This window comes from Rhinopithecus roxellana, chromosome 11 (genome assembly GCF_007565055.1).
Source record: "Rhinopithecus roxellana isolate Shanxi Qingling chromosome 11, ASM756505v1, whole genome shotgun sequence".
NCBI lineage: Eukaryota > Metazoa > Chordata > Mammalia > Primates > Cercopithecidae > Rhinopithecus > Rhinopithecus roxellana.
This window is the reverse complement of record NC_044559.1, coordinates 49812347-49814846: the sequence shown is the minus strand read 5'-3', so window position 1 is coordinate 49814846 and position 2500 is coordinate 49812347. Positions and strand designations below refer to the sequence as shown.

The following is a 2500-nucleotide window of genomic DNA, read 5'->3' as shown; positions in this document are numbered from 1 at the left end:
GTATTGATTGGCCTGGCTCGGGGCTCTGTGACTGGACGTGCCAGCGCCTTGCCCTGGCTCGGCAGGGCTCTCGCCCATAAACTCTGCGTGCGGAGGGCTCATGAGATGTGTGTGAGGCCCTGGCGCTTTCTCCTCCCGTCGGGGAACTTGCCAGTGATGGCGCTGGGCGGTGGTGGGTTCTGTAGGGTTCGGGGGGCTGTGGGCCAGAGGGGCCACTAGTTGACCAGGCTTTGCAGAACCCAGGAGCTCCGCAGAAGGCAGCTGCTCTTGGGGGTACAGAGGTGGATTGGGTAACCCCACCTTCGGTGATCAGAAGCCTCCCAGAACCACGAATGCGTGTCATTCCTCCTGCAATTTAAAAAGAGAGGGGCAGTTTTTCTAATTCCTGAACGTAAACTCATTGGGCTTCCAGTCGCCGAGCCCCTGGAAGGGATTTAGAGCTGGAATGGCAGCCCCAGCCCCTTGCTGCCGCCCGCATGCAGCCTGGCGGGAGCCCACAGTGCACAATTACGCGTCACAGCCGAACTTCCAACAGAGTGCCGCGTGCCGCGCTTATTCCTGGCATTGCTCTCGAGACCTAAGTGCCCTTTGGGCTGAACTGAGAGGTGAGAGGGGCCCACATACTTACACTGCTTTCAGGTATTTTTGGGCATCGAAGAAGAATATCAATTCAACTGAAACATTGGAAAGCGTCTCTCCCAGAATGCGAGTGTATGGTTATTACAAGTCATAAAGCTTCTGAAAGCTTGCATTAAAGCGTCTATCACCTGTCAGGGGCATTTGCATGAAATCAATAATGGCCGCCCATCTATCTTTTCTGATCACCTTTCATCAGGCCGATTCATTAAGTCAAACAGTCATGGTGATTAGCTGGGAGAGAGGAGCAACCTGGCATGTTAGAAATGTCGTGGGCCACCGTTTTTGTTCCCTGACCAGGAAAGGTAATACTTTATCTAATCCTTTTTGGGCCAAGTTGCTCGGCGAGGCCGGGCGACTGCGCATGCGCCCTGCGGCCCGAACTCTGCTTGGGCCTGACACCCTGGCCGGGGCCTGGGCAGAGACATGACAAATTGGCCCCCAAGTCAACGCTGACAGCTTCTGATGATTAATGGTCTGATTATGAAGTGGTTTTACACATATAGAATTTACATCACAGAGAGTTAGAAATTTTGCCATGTCACATAGGCCGAGGCATTTTGAAGAGCTTTACTATTTGCAAAGAAAAAAGAGGACAAAATCCCAGCAAAAGCCATGTCATGTAAAATCAATACATCGGATCAATGCTTTATTAACAAGAAAATGTCTTACTTCACATTCCTGTGCGGACCTTTGTCTCCGGGATGTATGATGGAATGTCAAATCATATTGTGGTCCTCAGCTTTCGGGCGCATTATCGAGTGTACGTGCGAGGCTTCCTGCATTGCTTGCAAGATGCGCCAACACCCAGGCGCTCGAGGAACACGGTGGCCAATTATTTTGGAGCGCGCTTGCAAAGGCGGCCCCTAGCCGTCCTCTCCGGAAACCGCAGTCTTGGTGTCCCCCCCACACCTCGCAGACCTGCTGAGTTGGGGGGTGTTAATCATCAAATTACTAATGAGTGATGGCCCAAATTGCAGGCAGAGTAATGAATAGATGGTGGCAGGTCTTATTAGTCTCCGAAAAACCTCTGATTTATGTTGTGCCACGCACCGTGGAGTGACTCCACGGAAAACGCCATCTACATCAAGAAGTAATGTACTCTAATAAGTATTTTCATCTTAACTCGTGTCCCCGGGCCTCCAGGCTCAGTTTTTGTTGGAGTCAGGCAGAGCCATAATAAAGCCCGATGGCTCCTTATAAAGCTTGTTAAACACAGTGTGTGCAGTCGGACGGAGTCCCGGCCGTGATTCATGCAGTGTACACAGCGCATGTGCCGCTGATTTATGGCCGCGCACAGTTCATAGTCAAAATTACAATTTGAGGGATAAAAAGATTAATTACTGTTTGTGGCCAGCAATTTCGTGAGGCTGGTGGATTGCAGCTGTAGAATGATAGTGCTCTACATCAGTTTGTAGGCAGCCATTCACAGATTATTAAAGCTTTGCAAGAATAAGTGCTCCTCCTGCCTGGTTTGTGCTCAGGCAATATGCTAGACAAAAAAGGACCACAGGGATAAATCTGAGGCTAGCAATAGCTGGACATATGTCATAATTGCCAGTTTCCCATAAATCCGTGGCCAGTGTGGAAGGCACCGTGTGATGCAGACATCACATCGTGATGGTGGTGATTGCTATATATGGCCCCAAGACCTGTAACTTTGTGACTGCACTACCATTTTTACAATATATTGAGTCACCCTTTGACTTTCTTCCAGTCTAATTATAGATCAGAAATAATCGTTGCTTTTATGTGCAAAAGAAAGGGGGAAAATCTATTCCTGAAGACATAGCTAGCATTCAGGGGTGCTTGCCTTAGAGAGCATCAGAGCAGGAGAACTACACATTTATTTGTAAGTGTGCAA

At 49.4% G+C, this 2500-nt stretch overlaps 1 protein-coding gene across 13 annotated transcripts in view; it reads left to right on the top strand.

Annotated features, from left to right (window-relative positions):
* Nucleotides 1-2500, top strand: part of EBF3 (EBF transcription factor 3) — a 128680-nt gene that overhangs the window by 112843 nt on the left and 13337 nt on the right. The gene's annotated exons all lie outside the window — the stretch shown is intronic.